The sequence below is a fragment of the Carya illinoinensis genome, chromosome 4 (assembly GCF_018687715.1).
Source record: "Carya illinoinensis cultivar Pawnee chromosome 4, C.illinoinensisPawnee_v1, whole genome shotgun sequence".
Classification (NCBI taxonomy): domain Eukaryota; kingdom Viridiplantae; phylum Streptophyta; class Magnoliopsida; order Fagales; family Juglandaceae; genus Carya; species Carya illinoinensis.
Genome location: NC_056755.1, coordinates 15,457,229 through 15,465,053, shown reverse-complemented (window position 1 = coordinate 15,465,053; position 7,825 = coordinate 15,457,229). Strand labels below are relative to the sequence as shown.

Sequence of the window (7,825 nt, the reverse complement as noted above, 5' to 3'; positions counted from 1 at the left end):
GACTTGGCAATGGCCTAATTGCCAATGCTCTTATATATCTTAGATTGAAATAAAAATATTTTACATTGAGTTATACAACATACTCAAAAGCCACAAAATCATCATCCTTTTTGACTAATAAGATTAATAAGCATGAATAATAATATTAAAATTTTATAATTTATTAATTAGTAATTTAGCATATAATATATATAATATAATAAAAATTATATAATTTATATATAATATAAAAATTAATATATATATATACCGGTCCGGTTCGATTTAAACTGATTCTCAAAATATGAAAATCGATACTAAATTAGTTTCAATTCTTAAAAACCAGTACCAAACTAAACCTGGGTTCGATTCAACTGATTTTTTAATTTTTTTTTACACCCCTAAAAAGAATCGAGATTATTCACCTTGACATGGGGAGTAGGGATACAAACTCAACCAAGAGAGACAGGGTCAGACCTAAAAGTGGTAAGGGTGGCATTTGTGGCCGCCGGTGGGAGTTGTGAGATTGAAATGGAGAAAGGCAAGAGATAGGATTTTGAATTTTGAATTTTGAAGTAAGAGAAATCTTAGATATAATTTTATGTTATAGTAGTATATATTAATGCTAGGTATAAGTTTTAATTATTATTTCTTACACCACACACTAATATATAATTTGTCAATTTTATCTTTTTTATTTAAATACACACATATTAATGTGTAAATATATATGTTAAAATAGAATGATAAAAATGATAAATTATATATTGATGTGTAGTGCGAGATGATAAATAATACTTCTTTGTAAAAGAGAAAAAGGGTATAAGTTACAAATATGTGTAAATATAAGTTTTAAATATGCAAGTTTACGAGACTTTTTGTTAAAAAATAAGACCCATAAAAAATTATTTTATAAATATTTTTGATTTTGATTGTTCATACATTTTAATTTTTTTATGATTAAAAAAATGATTATTAATGTATTTGTACAATTTTAAAAAAAAATAATATTTTAAAAAAATGCAATTGCATTAAAAATACACCAACTGGCGACCTAGTGTCAGCATCTATTAATAAATAGAGAAATACTACACATCATCCCACACCACACACTTTATATATTAAAATAATATTTTTTATTTTTTTTATTTTTTATTTCATTTTATTCTTATTAAACTAATTAAATTATTCTATTTATTATCTACACATTACATATTTATTATAAAAAAATAAAAAAAATTAAAATAAATATAATATATGAAATATGAAGATGATAAAAAGAATTTTCTTAATAAATAATATGACTAAAAAATGAGTCTGCCTCGAGATTCTTTCGCCATCAAGGACTATTATAGTCGGTCGATAAAAAACTGGTAATATTCCTTTGCCCAAAAGAAAAAGAAGAAAAAAAAAAACAATCAAGCATCTATATATAAACAATCCCTTTTGTTTAATATTACTTTACAAAAAGGGAAGCGTGCATGGTTTGGCCTTATCCGCGTGTCCAATGATTCCCAGGGTCCAGAGTACTGTTCTCGGGGCCTGTACAGTTGCACGTACGATTTTGGGAAGTGACCAGATTCAATGAACCTCAAATGCAATCTTCTCGAATCTCTCCGACCCCATTTCTCTATTAATATATGGTTCTTCATGGGACAGAGAAAGATCAAAGTGAGACGGAGGGAGAGAGACAACTCGTTTATGTCTTTGGTCGCCGCTAGCTCCTCTTCCTTTCGGACTTGTTCAGCTTCAACTCCAATCTTTGAGTTAAATGGTATTTTTTTCCTTCTTATTTTATAAGTCAAGTGGGTTCTCTTGCTTTTCTTATTCAACTCTGAGATTTCCCATTGATGCAGTACTTGTTTTTTTCTTTATGCATATATGAATTATCATGTAGCAGCTACTACCATTTAGTTGGTTGAGTTATAATCTTCTGTCTGTTTGGAGGAAAACTTCAGGACGGAAAAGTCTTTTTAGAGAAACTAGGTTTTACTGCACGGGGGGGTTTTTTATTTCCTCAAAGCCTACAAAGAAGCAGCTTATATATACACCATCTTTCATATCTCGTGACAATATTCCCACATATACTACGATAAGTATATAGATGGATTTCAAGTTACTAATTTTCTCTGGATCTTGGAGAAATTATTGCTTATCTAAACAAAACATGGTAGTGTAATATTTTTCTGTTTAGTATTGTAGTTCGAGACTCATGTTGAACTGGTATGTCTCTCTCTTTCTTATTTGCAAAAAAATCTTTAGATAGATAATTGTAGAAGAATATTGATCTAATCCCAGAAACTTACACTTCCCCAAATATCTTCCCAATATTAATACCTATTGTTCATAATAACTATATTAAGTGACTCACCCAAGTGTTAACTTGTCAATTCCAAACATAATCTTAAAGCTCTCATGCCATGTGTATCCCATACCCGGTTCTGATCCGTTGATTTGTCTGATGGGAGAGATTTCCCTTAGATTTTTTATTTGAACATGTTGCTAGACACGAACCTCATATATTCCATAATCGAAAATAACAAATAGTTTTGAAGTAAAATAAGTACGGTATTTGCAAGCATATATATATATATTTCTTTTAAAGAAAAAGATTAATCTTGGAATAAAATTAGTGTTTGATCTGTAAATTTTGGCACAATGCATTTGTCTATATTGGGTACTTGGAGAATTATCGAGGACTTTGTTGCAATGCCTTTTCCAGTACTACATTAACATGCATGGAACTTATAACGTAAGCCCGGTTTGTGCAGCAGAGCTGACACGTACGTATGAGGATGTGCTTCGATTGAATCATGCATGTTAACTTGTTGCTTTCTTATGTTCAGTTGGTTGGGAACTCAACACAAACTCTTCATACGTTTCACTCTGATCAATTGGGAATGAACCATGTCACAGACCAGTACTGCCATGGAAGGGTGAGAAAGTTAGGATGTGATGGCGCGCGCCGGCAAGAGGACATGTGCCATGCATGGTGGCTGAGGAACATATGGCCGGCCTTTAACAAGGCTGTGGGAAAGATCATTCGATGGCTTTAGCAAATGTCCTCCAATATTGGCAATAATCATGAACGTATTATAATACGCGGTATCTTCTGGTACATTACTAGGATCAATAAACTGCACCGGTGATGTTCTTGTTGAAGATCCCGATCGAGATCTCGTACTTAATTACATTCGGAAGAGTTCCCCTTTACAACTTCAAGTTGGTGAAGCTTTTGTGATCATGTATTGCAGACTGTAGACATGGTCCAAGGCCGGTCAATCTGTCCCTTTGTTCTACTCTCCTGCCTCGAATAAATCTTAGTGGAAGGAAAACAAAGGGAGCAATATGGCGTGGTACTGATGTGTTCATCGATCCGTCCTATCATTTCTAGCACAAGAATCTGCAGCTTGTTAATTACAGAAGTAGTACTAATTTGTGAGTGTGTTTTCCTTTCCTTTCAAGGTACGTTGAGATCACAGACTTCCGGTTGAAACTTGATGTATGTCGTATTGAGAAGTACAGTACTAGAGCTGGAGATTCTAACAAATACAAACAAATTATAAACATTACGGTGAATGAAATTTCTAATATTCCCATATTTCTTTGACTTGTAATTGAGGAAGATGCGGCCATAGATTGGGTTTCGTATGTTATTCAAGGATTGATCTAACAAAACTGGGACGTGAATTGGCTTTCTTGTTGTCGACGTGGTTGATCATGATCACAATCTTCTAATTTCCCACGTTCATGGGCAAGAAACCATACAACGCCCAATGAAAGAAGCATGCAATCTAATTCTAAATAATGGTGGAAACATGTTGGATGTCAGATATGTGACGTCAACCTCATGCACCTTCGCATGCATTAGGCCTGTGTCCATCGGGGGCATATAGCTAGATTGGAAGGCACTAAATAACGTGGTTAGACATGCGTATGCATTTATGTAAATTCAAGTATATTATGATCTGATCAGCACGGACTACTGTTACGTATAAATATGTCTGCTAGGCAAGAAAAGAGCCGACAATTAAGATATGCTCACGTGGAATTCACGTGTTCAATTGAGGATGGTTAAAAGATTAAATAAATATGTTAAATGCACCGTACAATGAATTCAAGGACACTGGCAACTGGCCTCTGGCAAGAGGGAGAACAATTTATATTAAAGGGGAGAAGCTTTGGATCTCTTTCAGGTATAAGAAGCTACCGAGACTGTGTTTTGAATGTGGTTGTATAGTTCTTGGGAATCAGGAGTGTAAGGGTGAAATAGAGGGTCACAATCAATATGGGGCTTGGTTGAGGGTGGGTCCAAGAATCAAAAGATATGAGAATGGAGGTTTGGGTAATATTGAAGAATTTAAAAAAGGAGACTGGGGAGAGCCTAATACAGAAGGATTAGTGGGCAGGGGAGTTAGTGGGGAGCAGGGGGGAGAGGTACATTTTGCATCTAGGGATGGTAAGTAGGAGGGGGAGGGTGAAAAAAGAGGACATAGTACAGAAGAGTTAGTTATGGGGGACATGATACTAAGGGAGCAAGGATTTGAAGGCATGGGAGACAAACAACTGTACAATACGGGAGGATTCATGGAAGAGGTAGAGGTTGGAATTGAATGCTCAAGATGGGATGGATTCAAGGGGAGGTAAGATATAGGTGAGAGGGAGGGTGATCAGGAGAGTGTGGGGCACGTAGAGGAGGTAGAGGATTTAATGGGTGGGGAAAATTTAATTGGGTTTCAGAGGAGGGGATCATGGAAGAGGAGGGCAAGAAACAAGGGGAAAGATACTCCAACTTCCAACGTCTTAAGTCTGGGAAGAGAAATAAGAGGGAGGAGGAGGGTAGGGGGGAAGAAAAGGTAGGGTTGAAAAAATTGAAAAGAAATACCGGGGAAGTTTAAAAAACTTTTAATGAAGAAGTGGCAGAGGCTGTTGTACAGCCTCGCCAATCCCAATGAAAACACTAAGCTGGAACTGTCGAGGGCTTGGGAACCCTCGAACAGTTCAAGACCTTTGTCATATAGCAAAGGGGAAGAGATCCAATATAGTCTTCCTGATGGAGACTAAGATAAATTCAGATATGTGTGGTAGAGTGAAGAGAAGACTTAAGTATGAAGGTTGCTTTGCAGTTGAACCAGTTGGAAGAAGGGGGGGCTTAGCATTAATGTGGGATTGTGAAACTAATGTAGAAGTTTTGAACTACTCACTAAGACATATTAGTGCATGGATTACAGCCGAGGAGGGGAAAAGAAAATGGCTATTTACGGGTTTTTATGGTGAACCTAAGGCAAACAAAAGGGAGGAGGCATGGAGGTTGCTTACAGTTTTGAAACCAGAAGAAAATTTAGATTAGTGTGTAATTGGGGATTTCAACGAGATCCTATCTCAAGATGAAAAGATAGGGGGCAACTTAAGACGAGAAAGATTGATGGATAGTTTTAGGGAAGCATTGGAAAGTGGAGGACTATTTGATTTGGGTTGGAGGGGGGATAAATTCACGTGGAGTAATAAACATGAAGATAATACCTTTATTAAATAAAGGTTGGATAGGGTAGTAGCTAACATAAAATGGTCAGAAATGTTTCAAGGCAATTAAGTGGAAGTTTTAGCAGCAAGGAGTTCTGACCACAAACCCATCTTGATGAGTACAAAACATGTAGATAAAAAGGGGTGAAAAGGGAGTAGACAGTTTAGATATGAAGCTAGTTGGGCTCTTGAAGAAGAGTGTGAAGTTGTCTTAAAGAAAGCATGGAATAACCTAAGGCGAAACAGAATTAATCTGCAAGAAGTGCAAAGATTAATGGAGGGTAGTAGAGGGGCTTTAAGTAGGTGGAGTAGACACCTAGAAGTAGAAAGAGGTAAAGATTTGGGAGAGAACTGAAATATTAAAAAGGCTACAAGCTGAAGAGAATGGGTATAATGCAGGATATATTAAAAAGATTCAGGAGGAGATAGGATTTGTGCTTGATAAGGAAGATTTGAAATGGAGACAAAGGACAAAGAGGAATTGGTATTAGTATGGGGATAGGAACACAAAGTTATTTCATGCGAGTGCAAGTCAGAGAAGAAAAAAGAACCAGATAACACAAGTGAATGATGATCAAAACAATTCCTTTACAAGGCTAGATGAAGTAGAAGGAGCTTTCAGGACCCACTTTGAAAACATCTTTACATCCAGTCAGCCTAACACAGGAGATATTGAGGACTGCTTGAAGGATCTCGAAACAAGAGTGACAAGTGGGATGAATGAGAAATTGACAAGGCCTTATACCAGAACAGAAGTAGAAGTGGCAATAAATCAGATGGACCCTTATAAATCTCCTGGCCCGGATGGGTTCAGAGCTTGCTTTTATCAAAATCATTGGATGACAATTGGAGATGAGGTGATCTCAGCAGTTCTGTCCTGCTTGAATGGTAATGATTTTAAACCTGCTGTTAATTTTACTCATATTGCTCTTATTCCCAAAACAAAGAATCTTAAGTACACAAATGAATATAGACCAATCAGTTTGTGTAATGTCCTTTACAAAATCATTTCAAAGATGTTGGCCAACAGATTGAAGAATTTTTTAAATGATATTATATCTTCTAGCCAAAATGCTTTTATGCCTAGGAGATTGATATTTGACAACATTATGGTAGCATATGAAGTAATGCATCCAATGAAAGTTAGGAAAAAAGGTGTGCAGGGAAGCATGGCTATAAAGATAGATATGTCTAAAGCTTATGATAGAATAGAATGGATTTTTTTAAAAAAAATAATGAGGAAGTTGGGATTCTGTAGCAAACGGATTGACATGATTATACAGTGTGTATCTACTGTGTCATATTCTGTTATGTTAAATGGTAAGCCAGGTAAGAGGTTTTTTCCAGCAAGGGGTCTAAGACAAGGTGACCCCTTGTCGCCCTATCTATTCATTTTGTGCGTGGAGGGATTAAGCTCCATGCTTAATAACTCAGACAGCAAGAGAGATATAAGAGGGGTGGTTGTGGTCAAAGGAGGTACAAGGGTAAATCACCTACTTTTTGCGGACGACTGTATGTTGTTTGGTAGGGCAAGACTGGATGAATGGTTGAAAATTCAAAGAATTCTAAGCAGATATGAAAAGGCTTCTGGTCAGTTTTTGAATAGAGAAAAGACAACAATTTTTTTCAGTTCAAATACCAAAGTAGAAGATAAAATGGATGTTCTAGCAGCAGGGGGAGCAACCGTGAGGGGTAATTTTGAAAGGTATCTTGGTCTCCCTACCATGGTAGGTAGGTCAAAGTACAACATTTTTAAATGCATCAAGGAGAGAGTGTGGCAAAGGATCAATAACTGGAAAAATGGTTATTTGTCTAGTGCAGGAAAGGAAATAATGATAAAGGCAGTGCTACAAGCAATCCCAACATACACAATGAGTGTCTTCAAGATATCCAAGAAACTTAGTCAGGAGCTGAACATTATGTTTGCAAAGTTTTGGTGGGGAAATAATCAAAAAAGAAACTACGCGCAGTGGAGAAGTTGGGAAAAAATGGAAAAACAAAAAGGGAATGGAGGCTTAGGATTCAGAGATTTGGAGTGTTTTAATATGGCCTTACTAGCCAAATAAGGTTGGAGATTTATAATGAATCCTAATAATCTAGTGGCAGTGATATTCAAGGAAAAATACTTTAAAATAAGTACTTTTCTAGAGTCTAAATTGGGTGACAAACCATCATTAATTTGGAGGAGTGTGTGGGGAGCAATGGGACTGTTGAATGCAAGGTTGAAGTGGAGAGTGGGTAATGGGCACAGTATAAAAATATGGGGGCATAAATGGCTGTCAAAACCTGTTTCCTATCAAGTGCAGTCCCCAATAAGGATTCT

General features: G+C 36.2%; 1 long non-coding RNA gene across 1 annotated transcript; it reads left to right on the top strand.

Annotated features, from left to right (window-relative positions):
- Positions 1-1,248: 1,248 nt before the first annotated feature.
- LOC122306714 lies at positions 1,249-3,580 on the top strand. The gene is made up of 2 exons (XR_006241501.1): positions 1,249-1,753; positions 2,826-3,580. It is a non-coding gene; the product is annotated as an uncharacterized LOC122306714 (long non-coding RNA).
- The last annotated feature ends 4,245 nt before the right edge of the window (positions 3,581-7,825 follow it).